The sequence below is a fragment of the Mesocricetus auratus genome, unplaced genomic scaffold, assembly GCF_017639785.1.
Source record: "Mesocricetus auratus isolate SY011 unplaced genomic scaffold, BCM_Maur_2.0 Super-Scaffold_100020, whole genome shotgun sequence".
Lineage (NCBI taxonomy): Eukaryota > Metazoa > Chordata > Mammalia > Rodentia > Cricetidae > Mesocricetus > Mesocricetus auratus.
The window spans coordinates 39,166,585-39,185,286 of NW_024429201.1; the positions used below are offsets into that span (position 1 = coordinate 39,166,585).

Below are 18,702 nucleotides of genomic sequence, written 5' to 3' on the forward strand. Positions count from 1 at the left end.
GGGGGGGAAAAGTCTGACTTCATCAGTATGTGTGTAAAATTACTGGGTTTTAAAAACATTTTACATGCTGATATCATTGTAGTGTGTTTACTATTATGCCCATCAAGGATTCCTTTGGATTTGGAGGTACTTACAGTTTCAAAACCCAATCGAACAGTCCTAGACACCTTCAAGCACGTCTGTTTCAAGTAAATGTCATGAACGTTTCTAGGAGGCTCTGTCTCTGGGCAGATTTATGAAAAGTCTGTCTTTTTCTGGAGGCCCTGCCATCCACTCCACTTTCAGTTTAGTAATAACTACTAAAGTGCCCTCATGATGACAGAGTGTTTAATCTGTATGTCTTCCTTTTGAATGACCATCCTTAGATGCATAGCATATGGCAACAGCTACTTCCAAACACACTACACTTCTCCCCAAGTGTTAACTGTTTCCTTCCCACTCCTAACCTTGGCATTTCTCCATAGTGATCTGTTACACATGCCAGTGTTGCCCAGGTGAGGACCCTGTAACTTTCCCAGGGAGCTCCTCTCACAATTCCTCCTTCTCCTTGAAAACAAATCCAATCTATGACTCTGGAGAGACTTGGAGTCAATGGTCTCAAGCAAAAAAACCAAAAACCAACCAACCAAACAAACAAACAAAAGCAAAACCCAAAAAAACAAAAAAAAACCCAAGCCCCCCCAAAAAACCCTCAAGCAATTTTAGACCCCCTTCCCCCTAGTGACAATCTGATGGATGAACAGATGTCCTTGAGGATAAAAATCACTAAATATTCTTCTGGGTTTCAGCTCATGACAACTCTCTGCTTGAGTGGTCTAGTCTGCAGAGAGCAGAGTACACGGAGAACTCAGTGTCCATAGTTGCTGTGAGCGTCGAGCCTTTCAAATAGATGGAATGACAAGCTTTTATGCTTCATCGGGAGGGAGGGTTAATACGAAGTAGACTACCAGCTGAGTCTCCTACCTTAACAGTAAGGGGAGGGAAGACGGACTTCTTTCTAAAGAAAGACCTGGCAAATGCACATTTTATAGCTCTGTAAAAATCTCCCCCTTGAGCTGGTGAGGTGGCTCAGCAGGTAAAGGGGCTTGCTGCTAAGTGTGACAAGCTGGAATCAGTCTCCAGGACCCACACAGTAGAAAGAGGGAAATGATTGCAGGAAGTTGTCTTCTGACCTGCCATGGCACACACACACTAAAGTGTAATATAAGAATTATAAAAGTTTCAGGGAAGAGGAAGGGATGGAGGGGGAACTGTGGTTGGTTTGTAAAATAATAAAAAATAAAATAAAATAAAAATTATAGATTCCACCCTAGAAGAAGAGTTACAGGCAATTAACGGCTACTGAAATAGGTAGAATATGGCTTCCTCAGATAGGTTATTCAACTCCAAGTGGACTGCCCCCTCCCTGGCTTTGAGCAACATTAAGTAAACTACACACAGACATGCATGCACGCACACACACATACACACACACACACATGCGCACACATACATACACACACATACACAGCAATAATAAACAAGAGGTCAAGAATTTGAGGAGTTGGAGCTAGAAGAAGGATGGATGGAAATGTGAATAATGTACTCATGTATGAAATTCTCAAAAACTTTTTTAAATTAAAAAATTCTTAAGCGTTGGAAGTGGTCTTTGTGCATGTGTTCATGTGTGTATGTGAGTACATGTGAAGGCCAGAGGAGTAACTACCTCAGGTGTTCTTCTTCGGGCACTTTTTTTTGAGCTTACCAAGCAGGACAGGTTGGCTGGCTGACCAGTGAGTTCATGGGTCTGCGTTTCCAGCTCTGGGATCACAAGCACATACATCACACCCAGATTTCTTTTATGTGAGTTCTGGGGATTAAGCTCAGGTGTTTGTGGTTGAAAGGCAAGCATTTTACTATGGATTCATCCCCCTATCACTGGAAGTAAAATTTTAACATTTAAAAAGCAGCATTTGGAAGATGCATAATGACTTGTCAGTCTTGCTTTGCAAGCACTTTCAAGTACATGCTTAGATATCATTTAAAACAGGCCGGTGGGGCTGGAGAGGCGGATGGACAGTTCAGATTAACATGTTGCTTTTGTAGAGCACCCCTGGCGGGCAACAGCCATGTGAGAGTGCAGTTGGGGAGTATACAACACCCTATTCTGCCCTCACAGCCCACAGACAGAAATGAGGGCCAAGCAACCGCACACAGGAGTCATTTCAGGGACAAAGTTCCCTGGAAAATATTAACAAATTAATATGAAAATCTGCACTCAGTTGTGCTCAAAGAATGGCATTTAAAATATTTACTTTCGAATCTGAGTGGGCATAGGCCAGAGGTGTTAGGTCTCTGGAGCCAGAGTTACAACCAGTTGTCAATTGCCTATTTTGATAGCTTTATGTCAATGTGACATCTGAGAGGAGGGAACCTCACTTAAGAAAATCCCTCCACAAGATTGGGCTGCAAGCCTGTAGAGAATTTCTTAATTAGTGACTGATGTGGGAGAGCCCAGTCCCCTGTGCTGGTGGTCCTGGGTTCTATAGGAAAGCAGACTGAGCAAACCATGGGAATCAAGCCAGTTTAAATGGCTCCCTCCATGGTCTCCGAATCATCTCCTGCCTCCAGGTTCCTGCTCTGCTTGAGTTCCTGTCCTGACTTCCTTCAGTGATGAACAGTGATGTGGAAGAATGAGCCAAACAAGTCCTTTCATCACGGCAAAGATAACATTGGGGAAGAAACCACGTGATGCAGGGCTGGGAAACTGAAGTCAGGCCTTCCGGAAGAGCATTATTTGCTGTAAGCATCCTGCCATCTTCTTAGCTCTGTAATCCAAGTAGCACTGACAGGGGAATGTTCAAGGAGCAGAAGACAGGCTACCTCACTCACTCTTTCTTACGGTATCTAACCCAAGCTCCTTACAAGTAAACTGTGACACTCACTGTTAAAGACTCCTTGCAGGTTATCTTAATTGCATTAGTGTAGGTGGGAAGACAAGAGGCTAGGGACTTGAAGCAAGAGCTTAGGCGGTGACCACAGTCAGAGCACGGATCACAGGATGCTTAGCTCCCTCTCCACCTAACAAACGCGGGACCACAGCCAGGGTCATTTTTCCATGCAATGTGTAATTTACATGTTAGGTTGTGATTAGATAGGGAATATTTCTGTTCATAGTCACCTCTGAATATGACAGGGTTTTCTTATATCTGTATTTCAAAGAGAACTCTCTCACCATGGGCCTCTATTTTGTCTCTGTTCTGGTCCACAATAATGTTTTTTTTTTAAAGCAGAGGTAATGAATAAACATTGTAAGTTACTATGACAGAGAAAAGAAGAAAATATGAGTGCATGAGATACATTAACAGGGGAACATGTCTATGATAATTTCAAAATGATAAGGTTTGATTTTAAAAATTGATCTTTAACAAGAAAAAGAAATATGTGCAATTAGGAAGCAATAGAGACTCTGTCAATACTGCTATGTTGATAATAACAGGTAAGGGAATTCTTGAGAAAATCTCATATATAAAACTCAAGAGTCTGTAATATGTATTAGTGAGCCCCAGTGGGATTAACTAATGACTTTTTGAGCTCACCAACAGTTATTTTTGGAATGTTATAAAGGCTCAGAAAATTCAGAGCACTGAGAAATAATGTACCTCCTAAAAAGAAAGCATAACCACTAAACTTTGTTTTAAAATGAATGCTGGAGTTTATAAAAAGAACATTATTAAAAAACACAAGCTCATATCCGAATAGAGAATAGTTACTGAGGAAGCCCAGTAAGCACAAAGTGGTGAGAGTCTGCCACCCAGAGAGCAGGAGTGTTGATCAGGACTGTGTGACAGCAATGCCAATGTCAACTGCAGCTCAGTGAACACTTTGCAGTGTAACACAGAGGCACATTTGCTCCCATTGCTAACACGCTTGCATGTCCATTGGCTTTGTGACTTTAAACATGAGATGCCAGATTTGACCTAAAAAAAGAGATATGGACAGAAATGTAGAAACCCCAGATATCTGCAGTTTCTGGGGAAGCCTGTTCTTTGTTTCCTTAGCAACTTTCTGCCAGATACCTCTTAGCTCTAGTGGGACAAGAGATGGCAAGCAGACCCATGAAGAAAACTCTGGGAAGTAAACTCATTTTTGATGTGAATAGAGCCTTAGTAGTTAGAGGTCTCTCACAGTGAAACCCAGGGCAAAGCGTCCCAACCAGTCTCCACAAAAATCGCTAAAAATGTATTTTTATTACTCTGATTATCTATTAAATCTAGACAGCTGATATACAGATATTTGCTTTCTTTTTTTCTTTTTCAATTTTTGAAGACTGGGCTGGCCTCAATCTCACAGACATCCACAGACATACCTTGGCCTCCCAAGTGCTGGGATTAAAGTGTGCATCACTATACCTGGCCTGCTTTCTTTAGTTTTAATGCTTTTTTATATGTTACTTAAAACTTGGTCTCTAAAGATACACTGATTCCCTGTAAAGCTGAAGTTTAAGAGTGGGCAAAACGGACTAGGATGGATGGCTCAGCAGTTATGATGAGGACCCAGGTTCAGTTCCCAACACCTACATGACAGATCACAACCATTTGTAACTTCAGCCCCAAGGAATTTGATGCCCTCTCCTGGCCTTTGTTGGCACTGCATGCAAATGGTGCACACACATACACACATATACACAGGCAAAAACACCCATGCACACAAAATACATAAAAGAATGGATGAAAAGTTCTATTTCCTGCTACCACTTTCTTCTTGTATTTTAGATGATTTAAATATTATTTAAACATGAGTTTTACTGAATATGTTTGGTGTCTATGATACACACAGAGTTCCACCAGGACAGCCCAGTCTGTAGGCTCTAGGCCTCAGGGCAAAACCCCAGACTCCTGCTCTACCAGTCTCAGCTGCACTAGCCAGCTAACCAGCAAATTTCCTGCAGACAGGCTGTCCCACCTCCCCCTCATCGGACCCTGTAATATACAAGTCCCATGCCCTGAGACCTCAGTGGCTCCCTGAGACATAATGACTGCAAGAGCTGCTCCCTGAGACACAGACCCACTGCTATGATCAGACCAAGAGCAAAGACAGTGCCTGCACCTATTGGAGTAAGATACAGGTAGACTCCAATGCAAGAATACATTCAACAACATAAAGAGCAACATGGCACCACCAGAGCCTACTGATCTTACAACAGGAACATGGGAATGCCTCAATGCAGAAGAAAATGACATTAAAAATAACTTTATGAAGATGACAGAGACCTTTAAAAAGGAAATGAAAACTCTCTTAAAGAAATCAAGAAAAAGCAAAAAAATTGGAAGAAATCAATAAATTTCTTAGAGAAAACCAAGAAAAAGCAATCAAACAGGTGAAGGAAACAGTTCAAGACTTGAAAATTGAAATAAAGGCAAAAATGAAAACACAAACTAAGGAAATTCTGGAAATGGAAAATCTGGGTGAATGAACAGGAACTACAGATGCAAGCATAACCAACAGAATGTAAGAGATGGAAGACAGAATCTCAGATGTTGAATAGACCATGGAGGAAATAGATTCATCAGTAAAAGAAACCGTTAAAGCCAACAAAGTCATAACACAAAATGTCCAGGAAATCTGGGACACTGTGAAAAGAACAAAGCTAAGAAAAATAGGGATAGAAGAAGAATACCAGCTTAATGACACAGAAAATATATTCAACAATAATCACAGAAGAAAAGTTTTCCAACCTAAAGAAGGACGCTCCTATGAAGATACAAGAAGCCCACAGAACACCAAATAGACTGGACCCTGCAAAAAATCCCTTCACCACATAATAATCAAAACACAAAGCATACAGAATAAAGAAAGAATATTAAGAGCTGCAAAGGAAGAAATATAGAAACAAATTGAAGACTTCCTAGAATTAAATGAAAACGAATATACAACATACCCAAATGTTTGGGACAAAACAGAAGCAGTGCTGAGAGGAAAGTTCATAGCACTAAATGCCTACACAAAGAAGTTGGGGAAAACTCACACTATCAAATTAACAGAACACCTGAAAACTCTGGAGAAAAAAGAGGCAAACTCACCCAGGAGGAGTAGATGCCAGGAAATAATCAAATTGTGGGCTGAAATCAATAAAATAGAAACAAATAGAATAATACAATGAGAATCAATTGAATAAAGAGTTTTTTCTTTGAGAAAATCAACAAGATAGACAAACCTTTATCCAAACTAACAAAAATTCAAAGAGAGAATATCCAAATTAACAAAATCAGAAATGAAAGGGGGATGTAACAACAGATACAGAGGACATCCAGAGAATCATTAGGTAATACTTTAAAAACCTGTACTCCACAAAATTGGAAAATTTAAAGGAAATGGACAACTTTCTGAATAGGCTCCAAACTCCAAAATTAAATCAATACCAGATAAACAATTTAAAATAGATCTATAACCCTTAAGGAAATAGGAGTAGTCATTAAAAGTTTCCCAACAACAATAACGCAGTCCAGGGTCAGATGGCTCCAGTGCAGAATTCTACCAGAATTTCAAAGAAGAGCTAATCCCAATACTCCTCAAATTGTTCCATGCAATAGAAACAGAAGGAACACTACCAAACTCCTTTTTACGAGTATACAGTAACCCTGATACTCAAATGACACAAACACGGAATAAATGACAGCCTACACCAACCCCACATCTTACAGAGGGCTGATCTCCAAAATATACAAAGAACTCAAGAAACTAGACATAAAAATACAAAATAATCCAATTAAAATATGGGGTACAGAGATAAATAGAGAATCCTCATCAGAAGAATCTCAAGTGTCTGAAAGACATTTAATAAATTACTCAACATCCTTAACCATCAGGGAAATGCAAGCCAAAATTACTCTGAGATGCCATCTTACACCTGTCAGAGTGGCTCAGATAAAAAATACTGAGGATAGCCTATTTGGAGTCAGGGGGAGCACTTCCCCACTGTTGGTGGGAGTGTATATTTGTACAACCATTTTGGAAATCAGTAAGGTGGTTTCTCAGAGAACTGAGAATCAACCTCAAGACCTAGATCTACCATTCTTGGGCATATACCCAAAGCGTGCTCAATCACACCACAAGGACACTTGTTCAACAATATTCAAAGAAGCATTATTCATAATAGCCACAACCTGGGAGCAACCTAGATGCCCCTCAACTGAAGAATGGATTAAGCAAATGCGGTATATTTACACAATTATTCAGCTGTAAAAAAAACAACAACAACTACATCTTAAAATTTGCAGGCAAATGGATGTAACTAGTAAAAACCACCCTGAATGAGGTAACCAAGACTCAGAAAGACAAACACAGTATGTACTCACTCATAAGTGGATATTAGATGTAAAGTAAGGATAACCAGGCTACAATCCACAGCCCACAGCCCTAGAGAAGCTATGTAACAAGGAAAACCCTAAGAGGGACACCTCTGGAAGGGGAATTAGATGAGATCTCTTGCACAAACTGGGGAGGTGAGGGGGGATGGGGATGAGAACGAGAGAGAGAGAGAGAGAGACAGACAGACAGACAGACAGACAGACAGACAGACAGACAGAGAAAGAGAGAGAGACAGAGAGAGACAGAGACAGAGAGAAGGATGGCCAATGAGGGAATGGTGAGGGAGAACAAGGGAAGAGATGTCTTGATAGAGTCACTATGTGGTTAGGGAGAAAGCTGGTGATAGGGAAATTCCCAAGAACCCACAAGGATGACCCCAGATAAGAATCCTGGCAAAAGTGGAGAGGGTGACTGAACTTGCGTCTTCCTGTAATCAGATTGGTGAGTACCCCAACTATCATCATAGAGCCTTCAATCAGTAATTGATGGAACCAGATACAGAGGTCCACAACCAAGCACCAGGCCAAGCTCTGGGAATCCAGTCAAAGAGAGGGAGAAGGAATACATGAGCAAGGGAGGACAAGACCATGATGGAGAAATCTACAGAGACAGCTGAACCAAGCTCCTGGACTCTGGACCTACAAGTGTGGAGACTCCATGGGACTGAACTAGGCCCTCCATATGTGGGAGACAGTTGTGAAGCTTGGACTATCTAAGGGGCCCCTGGCAGTAGGACCAGGATCTATCCCTGGTACATGAGCTAGCTTTCTGGAGTCCATTCCCTATGAGGGAACACAGATGGGAGGGGCTTGGCCCTACCTCATTTTAATGTGCCAGACTTTGTCAACTCCCCAAGGGAGCCCTTACTTGTGCTTAGGAGGTGGGCTGGGGGGGGGCGAAGTGAGGGGACTGGAAGGGAGGACTTTTGTTGGAATATAAAATGAAATTAAAAAATAAACATGTATAATCGAGATTTAAAAATATAAAATGATCACTCAAAAAATACACACAGTAAATGGTCACTCAGGCAGAACAAATTAACCTATCACCTCACACAATTATGCTCTTTCATGCTAAGAACAGCTAAAACGTTTTCCCCGGAGGAGTAGTACTATTATTTATCCTGCGCATGCTGTGCAGAGGCGCCCAGACTTATTCATGCTCTGCCCTGACTACATGGGTTCTCTAGACTGTGCCAGCACCTTTTCTCTGCCTTCTTCATCTGTCTTTATTCTCTTCAGCTCTGTCTCTTTACTTTGTTGTTTTTTGAGACAGCGTCTCTCTATGTCACCTGGAACTCTTTATGTAAATCAGTCTGGCCTCTGCTTCTTGAGTTCTGGGATTCAAAGTGTGCACCATTCACCTGGCTTTTATTGGGCTTTTTAAAGAGTTCACATGTAAGTTTTCTCCATGTGTGGCTCCCCCAACCTCTACCCATAGTGTGGCAAACCCCAAAACTCCAATGGCACTTTCCATGGAAAGAGGAAAAATCCTTAATATTTATACAGAAGCTCAAAACTTCAGTAGCCGAAACATTACTGAGAGAGAAAAACAATGTAGGAGGGATGACACTTCATGACTTAAAACTGCATTAGGAAGCTGTAGTAATCAAAGTAGTATTAAACAACGAACCAGTGTAGACAGCCCGGAAACCAAACAGACTAACCTTTGACAAGGGCACCAAGAGGATACAATGAGGAAAGGAAAATGTCTTCAAAAGATGGGGCTGAGAAAACAGTGAAATTGAACCCTTGTACTATGCCAAAAAATGGATGAGAGATCTAAATACAGCTTTCTCTTTAATAAGTAAAACTGAAGCAAACCATGCCCTGGCTCAGTTGTCTGAATCGTTGCTGGCCCTCAACTGTGTAGACCACGTGACAGAATAGACTTTGTGGGCATGTCATTTCTCCCAGAGTTCACGACTTTGGTGCATTTGCATATGTGTTTTACTGTACTCCACATTGCCTCTTGGATCTGGGGATGGAGTGGCAAGCAGCACACACACAAGCTCTATTCTTGAAGCATGTTTGCTAGTAGGAGATGACAAAGAATTTAAAGCCACCAATGAGAAAGGACACCTTCAAAGTGTGCAAACCACTATGACAAGATACAACAAAGCCTGCTGAGAGACTGCAGGGGAAGGTCATGCATGAAGGGAAAAGGTAGTCATCAATTATAGTCAGTAGAGAAGGATTTTTAAAAATCTTTTCTTAAATTTAAATTAGAAAAAGCTTGCTTCACATGTCAATCCCAGCACCCCCCTCCCCTGCCCCCTCAGCCCTCCCTAGCCCCCCAAATCCCCACTCCACTCCCCAGGGAGGGTGAGGCCCTTCATGGGGGATCTCCAGAGTCTATCATAGAGAAGGATTTTTAAGAGAGATCTGGCTTGTAAGAGACAGTCTTGGGGCCGAGTTTGAGAAGAACAAGTACGGAATTCCAAGAAGAAAAAGCCTGGCACAGTGATGGAATCTTTGGGAGTGATGGAAACACAGTACGTCTCATGATCAATAATACCAACTAGATTCCTAAAGCACATCTCTGGTGTGTCTTTGAGGCCATTTTCCTCTTATTCCACACGGCGCTGAACCTGTTGGGTGGTGCCACCCATGTTCAAGGCAAGTCCCCTCAGTAGATATCCACTCTGGTACAGAGCAAACATTCTTCTTCCCCAAAGGAGGAAAAACAAGAAAAGCAAGGAAAGACAGAACCAAAAAAGGGTGGAAGTTAAAACCTGTAGCTCCATCTCTGGCATCCAACAGTTTGTGCAGGCCTATTCCTGCGGATTATCCAGTTAACAGCCCACACCGTCTCTGATCATTACCCGAGGCTTTCCTGTGGCAGACATTCCATGTTTTTGTCCTCTCTAACTTCCTGGGGTCTCCATTTGCATCCTAGGTTTTACCACTTAGAAGCTATTTGAAGGAGTTCTTATCCTGCCACACACTATCTGGGCACCCCAGGCACCTTTTGAGATCTGGGAAAATCCTCAATGAATTTGTAAGTCTTGCATTCTGCATGACTGTAAAATCAGTATCACACAGACAATGCCAAGGTTGTTGCAAGAGAGTTTAATTGCAAGAGAGTTTAATAGCAAGAGACTCATAGGGCCATGGTCTTAGCAGCCTGCAAGAGGTTGGGCATGAGGAAAGGCTTCCCAAGGTGGCATTGTATGAGCAGGGCACTCTGGAGCACTCTTACAGGAGGCTTTCCTCTGGTCCTCACAGTCCTTTTAACTCTAATACTAGACTAGATGTGATTTTCTGGCTTCTTCAGGCACTGCACATGTGTATGCTTCACATACATGCCAGAAAAACAACCATACACGTAAAAATAAATAAATGATATTTTGATGGGGATTGCATTGAATCTGTTACAGAGAGAAAGAGAGGAGTGATGAACAAAGGGGTCAAGACCTGGCGTGTGACACCCACAGAAACAGCTGACCTGAACAAGGGGGAGCTCATGGATCCCAGACTGATGGCTGAGAGGCCAGCATGGGACTGATCCAGACCCCATGAGCATGAGTGTCAGTGAGGAGGCCTCAGCAATCCTTGGGGCCTCAGTATTTATCCCTGGCATCCAAATGTGCTTTGGCAGTCCATTCCACATGGAGGGATGCTCTCTCATCCTGGATACACGGGGTGGGGGAGTGGGGGGTGGGGGATGGGGAGGCGGGGTGGGGGGTGGGGTGGGGTGGGGAAGGTGGGGGGGGCTAGGCCCTCCCCTGGATGATATGACAGACTTTAGAGACCCCCCCCATAAAGGACCTCACCCTCCGTGGAGAGTCAAGTGGGGATTGGGTAAGGGGTTGGGAAGTTTGGTGGGGGGGAGGGGAGGAGGGCAGGGAGAGGGATCTGGTATTAACATGTGAAGCAAGGTTGTTTCTAATTTAAATTTAAAAAAGGAAAAAATAAACAAAAAAATTTAAAAAGCTTGGGTACTCAACTTTGGTGAGCGTTTCTAATTTGGGATATTACATATGTGTTCTCATACTTTGTTTTGAAAATAAAATGGCACTGTCCTTGATTCCACTGGGAATAATACCTGGAAGCTGAGTTTGGTGCTGTTCTGGACAGCTTCATTAGATTTTCTTTATTAGATATATTTCTGTGTTAACACACGTGGTTGTAGCTATAACAGTTCTCAGTGAGGTCTGAGAATCTGTCAGTTTCCACTCTAGTAGACTAGTCAAATGTGAAGGTGTTTTTAGGAGTCCAGAACTTCATTTGTATAAAGACCAAAATCACAAACCAAGCAAAAGACCTGTTAAGTCTGGTATGGTGGGGTAGCCACAACTCAGTCAACTACTTAGAAGGCTGCAGCAGCACTGACAGGCCAGGAACTCAAGGCTAGTCTTTCAGGGGGAGGGGAGGAAGGTGGAGAGAGCTGCTCAGAACACACATGGAAGGAGCAAGCTAAAAGCTGTCCTCTGACCTCTGTGCATATCCTAACCCAATGAATGAATGAATCTAAAAATAACTAGGAAGAAAGGAAGGGAGGTAAGGAGGAAGGAAGGAAGAAAAGAAATGGAAAGAAGGGAGAGAGCCAAGGTGTGGCAGCGTAAACACCTATGATAAAAGCTCTTGAGAGACAGGGGCAGGAGGATGAGGCACGCAAGGTCATCTTCAACTACATCACGTGACAAAAGGATGAAAAGGTAAGGGAATTGTGCCAGCATTTACATTCCAATTTGAGAAAAACTAGTACTTTGCTAGTTGGGTGATTAAATACACAAATGCATTATTACTTAAAAATTTGGTATTGAATGTTGATAAAATAAATGAAGTTTAAACATTTTACCTTTAACTTACTGGTATATAAAATGCATTTTTATGTATTGAATTTGTATCTGACAACCTTGCTGAATTAGTCTTTTTATCCTAATAATGTGTTTCAAGCTAGGCATGGTGGGATACACCTTGAATCCCAGGGGCAGGCGGATCTGAGTTCAAGGTTGGTCTACAGAGCAAGTTCCAGAACAGAGAAACTCTGTCTTAAAACATCAAAACAAATAAACAAATAAACAGCAACAAAACAACAAAAAAGAACTTCTAGATTTAGAGTTTTCTACATGTTCATAACTATAGTCTAGTGTGACTAAGTTCAGTTTTGATTTTTCCTTTCTAATCATTAGATACTTTACTTTTTCTAGTTATAAAACTTTAAACTAAGCTGGGCGTTGGTGGCACACGCCTTTAATCCCAGCACTCGGGAGGCAGAGGTAGGCGGATCTCTGTGAGTTCGAGGCCAGCCTGGTCTACAGAGCGAGTTCCAGGACAGCCTCCAAAACAATACAGAGAAACCCTGTCTCAGAAAACAAACAAACAAACAAACAAGAAACCCCTTTAAACTACAAACAAAAGTTTGCAATTTAAAGTGTAAAGTTCTTAGGGAAGAAAGTTTGTAGGAGCCACAAGGGATGGAGGACTCCAGGAGAAGCATTTCACTCTAAAACTGTGTCACTTTGGCTGCTGTCCCTATCCCACTCTTTCCAGAACAGAATTAAGTTCAGGATTACATACTGAGAATTACTAAGGTTGAGAGCACTTGGTGCTCAGGTTCAATTCCCAGCATCCCAACCACACATAACTCCAGTTCTAGGGGGTCTGACACCCTCTTCTAGACACCAGGCAAGTAAGTGACACACATATACACCAGTAGGCAAATATAAAAGAAATACTAAGATTTAATAATTCTTTTTTTACTTCTACCACTTTATCATATAAGATTTAGTTTTGTTTGTGTGTTTGTTTGAGACAGGTTCTTATTCTTCTTTTTTAAAGAAGCATTCATTTATTTTGTAGTATGTGCATTACAGGAAACAAAACACAAGAAGTCAAGAACAGTCTCCCAGTTACAAGCATTTCAGCTTGATGAGTCCAGTATGTACCAAGCTTTCCTCCACATTGTGAATATTCACCAACTAAAACCCCACACTACATGAGTATTTTGATAAGCAAGAATTCACTATGCCATCTCAGGGTCTTATTCTTTAACTCAGGCTGCCCTCAAACTTGCCCATCCTCCCGTGGGTTGCAGCCTCTGGGATTACAGGTGTGAGTCACTATGCCTGGCACAGCTTTTTTTTTTCTGATAGAGGGTCTTATGCAGTTCATGTCAGCCTGCATCTCAGATGGCCTAGACTGGTGCTGCTGACACCCTCCAAGTGCTGGTTTCTAGGAGTGTGCTGCATATCTGGTTTTAGATAGTATTGGTGATCAAACCCAGGGTTTTGTTCACGTCAGTCAAGCATTCTGCCAACTGAGGGATTTCCCCAGCCCCACTGTAGTTCCTTTTCATGGGTTTACTTTTATTGGGATCTATTAGCTGTAGAAAACAATAGTGACATTTACATACATGCATATTTAATCATTTTTACCTCATCTTTATGCCTCTGGACCTCCTCCTCCCAGCCCCATTTTCTCTTCACATTATTTTGTATTTTTTAAATGGTAGCTTTACTTCAATATGGAATTTCAGAAGGAGAATATAAATAATTAATCAGTACATTTTCTGATACTTTTAGCAAACTGACTTAGTAAAAACATAAAAAAGGTGCCTAGCTAGCTAATTTTCCATATCTACGAGTGAATAACTACACTAAATACTCACTTTTTTCTGTGTCTTATATATGAAGAAGCTTGCAACTAGAAAAGAAGGAAATGATTTGCTATCTCAATGCATGCCTTCTGGTTATTTTGATGTTGGTCCTTGGAGGGTGAATTGTAGTGAAATTAAAATCAGGCAATTTTTTTTACTTGCTAGGAGTTTTAGTAAGATGTGTGATAGAGGAGATTGAAATCAGTGACTAAAGTAAAGTTTCCAAAATATTTGAGACACATTTAACTATGGTAATTTCCCCATACCCATTAGCAAATGTACAATTAACTGCATATACTTATGCCTCGGGCTCTAAAAGAGTGCACACAGCTGAATTGAGAGACTTAATGATTAAGATCTATTTCTGGCTACTCTATCAATATGCTTGCAATTCTGGGTAAGCTGTTTGAGTTGCGTTAACATCTCTATTCTTAAAGGAAAAATGAATATTGTTAACATACAAAGAGAGTGTGAGGCCCTCAAGGACGTAAGTTACTGAACTTGTACTATGAAACCTAGCAAAAGAGCACAGGGCACACCCTAGAGAGAATCATCAAAGCTACAACAGTCACTCAGAACAAGAGGGAAAGTATATGACCGCTCGTTAAGTGAGAAAGCACTAAAATCAAGCGAGTAGAAAGAAATCAGAAGCTACCAATAATCTTATTGGCCATTAACAACTTGACACCTGTCCTTTCAGGCATTTCTCAAACACATCCTCATTTTTGTTGCCAAAACACGACTTTAATAATTGGAAAAAATAAACTGTATTTCAACACTAATTCATTTAATAAAAGTTTCCATAATGAGAGTTCTAGATATGATAGTCATTTAATTCTCTCACTTGTAAAAATATAAATTATGAAAAAAACATAGAATTCAGTTATTTGATGGCCTCAGAGAGCTACCAAAGTCGTCAGGCTGGAAGAGGTGAAGTCCTTCAGAGAAGGGTTGTGCACCGGGTGTGCCTTTGCCAGAGCTCCAATCTCCTTTTTACATCTAGCAGTGTTTCGTTTTTTATAAAATTAGATGACATTCCTACACTTAGCATATAAATTTTGGTTTCAATGTAACAGTGGCAGACTTTTAGTACCAAGATTAACATTGAACAACTGGAGAAAACACCACAAAATTCACATGAAAGCAAAAGAGACTTCAAGTAGCCAAGGAAACCTGAGCAAAACCATACTGAAGCCAACATAAGATACAAGGAAAACCCTTGATGGTATCAGCACAGGTGGATTTCCTAGGTAAGCCTTCAAAGTAGAGAAAACAAACACTGCCACCTGGAATTACACCCTAGGCTCTGCCCAGCCAAGAAGATGAGAATGGCCCCCAAGGCTAAGAGATTTGAATATCTGGCTCCCAGCTGTGGTCTGTTTGGGAAAGATTAACAGGTGTGACCTTGTTCAGGAGCCTGTCACTGGGGGTGGGCTTGAGGTTTCATGCCATTCCTGGTTCCTCTCTGCCTCCTGCTTGTAGTTCAAGAAGTAAACTCTCAGTTAATCCTGCTGTCACGCCTTTTGCTCCACCATCACGGACTCTAATTCTCTGGAACTATATCTAACCCTCTATTATGTTATTTTGTAATAGAAAGAAAAATTGGGACTCATGTTAATATTCTTGATGTTTATTGTAATGGTAATTACGATGAGTTTCTCTGGCTGGAACCTATCCTTAAAAAGAATATGTTGAGGGTGGAGGATGTAGGCTAAGTGGAGGAGTGCTTGACAATCGTGTACTCAATCTTGGCTTGATCCTGGGCACATACTTGTCATTCCAGGACTCAGAAGGCAGGATGATTACAAGTTCAAGACCATCCTCAGCTACATGAGTTGGCGGATAGTCCAGGCCACATAAGAGCCCATTTATTAAAATAAAAAGGGGAAATATGTGATGAAAGACCTCATTGTTAATGCAACAGCGTTGGGAGTTGGGACCTAATGGGAAGTGTTAGGTCATCGGGGCTCTTCATCAATGGCTTAATGCCAATTAGACAAGGACTTGTGCTACAAATTCCAACACTGGCTTTCTCATCACACCTGGCCTCTCAGTCTCGAACTTCCTGGTCTCCTGACCCAGGGGATAAGTTTTTCTTCATTATAAACTACTTAGCACAAGAGGCACTAAGACATAGTATCTTCAAAGACCAACAAGTTAAAAGTTGAAAACCTGATATCTTGACACATGTAAAATGTATACCTAAAATAGGAAAAAAAAATCTAAATTAAAAATTAAAATTTATATTTAAAATAATTTATTAAGTAACAAATAGTATCAAATAATGATAGATAAATTATAATTTATTTATTATATGTTAAAATATTTTAATTAGATGTAATTTTATAATCATGTTATATAAAATTATAATTTATTACAATTTATTATAAAATGCAGTAAAATATCATACTTCAGAAGCATATAAAATAATAGTCATTTTATTTCAGTGAATGAACTTACCTAGTTGATTTAGGGCAGTCTTTTTTCCATAATTTTTTCATTTTCCTAATTTTTAAAATTAGTTTTTTGAGAATTTCATATAAGATGTTTTCATCATGTTAATCTCCATTCCCCAGCTCCTCCCAGATCCATGTCCCCTTTCTGATTCACCTGATTTTATATCCACCCCCTTTAAACCCACAGAGTTCAATTTGTGCTGCCAATATACTCTTGGGTGTATGGTCTTCCAGTGGATAACTGCTAATTGACCGGGGACAGCAGTGTCAAAGAAAAATGACTCTTCCTCTCCCATCAGCTCTCCATTATCAATAGCTCTCACTTAGTTGTGAGACCATGCCTACCTCCCCTCTCTCTGCTGGGGTTTTGTCTGATTAGCACTTGGGCAGGCTCACTGTACATTCAGTCATAACCCCTGGAGTAGGACAGATTTCTTCCTTAACATGATGCAGGCAAGGTCAACAGCCTATTCAGGACTTCAGTCCTCCTGAAAATACTCTAAAACAAACTAGCCTGCCTAGACAAGATTCTTCTTACTTTTTGGTTTTCATTGATTTAAATCTCACAAAAGAATAGACTCATCAACTAGTCTGTAGAGGCAAATCTGAAATCAGTGTTAGCAAGACTAGCTGGTGATATTGTAATCAAGCACACATGGCAACTCTTAAGGATTTTACCATGTTCATGCGATGCAATGTTCAACATCTGTAGGTAACAGACACTTGTAGCATCCACACACTTGTCAGGGGTAAGGGCAATGCATGAGCACTAAAGACTGTCAAAGCTTTCATCGTGGTGAAAATTATAGTCCCAAAAGGACAATCTGGTAAAAATTCATCCACCCTTTTTATTATGTAGATTACTAATATGCATCATTACATTCCAAAGCAGCAGAACTAATGGACATATATAACAATCTAAGCTCTATGACATTTTAGCAAGATATCTGACAGTGAAGTAATAGAACCTGGCAAGTACCTACTGTTTTCGGAGAGTAAAAGGAGACAACATTGTATTCTTTATTTGAGCAAAACTACTTGTAGTTCAAAAATAGTCACAGTGAGATACTAAGATCCTCATCTGGCCAATGTGTAGGAAATAAGAGATTGTGGAGTGCTCAGCCCTAAATGGGACACACATATCACCCTCCCTGGAAAGCTTAGGGACCTTCATGGAAGAAAAGATGAAAAGATTCTAAGATCCAGAAGTGGAGAATGACTTCAAGGGAACAATGTTTTCCAGTCATAACAGGGCAGTTGCACATATACTGAACATGTATATGAGCATGCCACAGACACACTAAGTCCCAGCATAGAGGGGAGTAGTGGGCATGAAATAATGTCATTAGATGAGGAGCTATGGGCCCTTGATAGCTGTTGGGAAAGGGAGAGTTAGCTTTTCTTTGATAATGTGAACCCTGGTAGCTGACCCAGACCTTGCCCTAGACTAGCTAGGCAACACAAACTGAACTTGATGGTGTGAAAAAGGGAATCTCAAGATTGGGTGGAAAAGGATGGGAGAGTAGTTATGGGGGGGAGGGTGAATATACCCCAATGTACTATATGAGATTCTCAAATAATAAAAATATTGTTAAAAATGTGATACTGAATTATCCTCACAAAGAAGTCTTATGTAACAGTGTGGATGACTGTGCTGTGTCAAGTCTAAAGGAATTATTGTTCAAATTTCTCTTGGCTGAAAAGAAAACAGGAAGAAGCAGTTTTTACTATTATTGATCTACTCCAAGTTTAAATGTCTACATTAGTTTAAGATTATTGACTTTTACTAATTTGCTTATTCCACAAATGGTACTGGAAAAATTGGATATCTGCATGTAGAAGAGTTATGCTAGATCCCTATCTCTCACCCAGCATGAAAAACAAATCTAAACAGATTAAAGATCTCAATGTAAGATTTGAAATACTCAGCCTTCTCGAGGAAAAAGCAGGGGTCGAGAGACGTAAGAGTAGATACAGATCTTTTGAATAGGGTCCCATTTGTTCCAGAAATAAGGGCATGAATTGATATGTGAGACCTCATGGAATTAAAAAGCTTCATACAGCAAAGGAACTTGTCAACTGAGTGAAGATGTAGCCTATAGAAGGGTAGAAAATATTTGCCAGGTATATATCTAATAGAGGATTAATATTTAGAATATATAAAGAACCACAGCAAAAACTAAACACCAATAAAAATAAACAACCTAATTAAGAAAAATGGGCTGTTCTATTTGCATGTATGCCTGCAGGCCAGAAGAGGGCACGAGATCTTATTACTGATGGCTGTGAGCCA

The 18,702-nt window shown here is 40.7% G+C and overlaps 1 protein-coding gene across 7 annotated transcripts in view; it reads right to left on the minus strand.

Moving 5' to 3' along the window:
- The window catches only part of Fam172a (family with sequence similarity 172 member A), a 374,184-nt gene that overhangs the window by 4,292 nt on the left and 351,190 nt on the right, over positions 1 to 18,702 (minus strand). The window lies entirely within an intron of this gene.